General features: G+C 70.6%; 1 protein-coding gene across 1 annotated transcript in view; it reads left to right on the top strand.

Annotated features, from left to right (window-relative positions):
* NPC1L1 (NPC1 like intracellular cholesterol transporter 1) overlaps positions 1–320 on the top strand; it is a 16,613-nt gene that overhangs the window by 4,804 nt on the left and 11,489 nt on the right. The window lies entirely within an intron of this gene.

The raw sequence follows: 320 nt of genomic DNA, 5'->3' as shown, positions 1-320 counted from the left end.
GAGGGGAGCAGGGGTGAGGCTGGAGTGGGGGAGGGGAGCAGGGGTGAAGCTGGAGTGGGGGGAGGCAGGGATGGAGCTAGAGTGGGGGAGGGGAGCAGGGATGGGGCTGGAGTTGGGGGGAAGGCAGGGATGAGGCTGGAATGGGGGAGGGGAGCAGGGGTGAGGCTGGAGTGGGAGGAGGCAGGGATGGGGCTGGACTGGGGGAGGGGAGCAGGGATGGGGCTGGAGTTGGGGGGGAGGCAGGGATGAGGCTGGAGTGGGGGAGGGGAGCAGGGGTGAGGCTGGAGTGGGAGGAGGCAGGGATGGGGCTGGACTGGGGG

This window comes from Phoca vitulina, unplaced genomic scaffold, assembly GCF_004348235.1.
Source record: "Phoca vitulina isolate PV1807 unplaced genomic scaffold, GSC_HSeal_1.0 scaffold44, whole genome shotgun sequence".
In the NCBI taxonomy this organism is placed as follows: Eukaryota; Metazoa; Chordata; class Mammalia; order Carnivora; family Phocidae; genus Phoca; species Phoca vitulina.
This window is presented reverse-complemented; position numbering and strand designations above follow the sequence as displayed.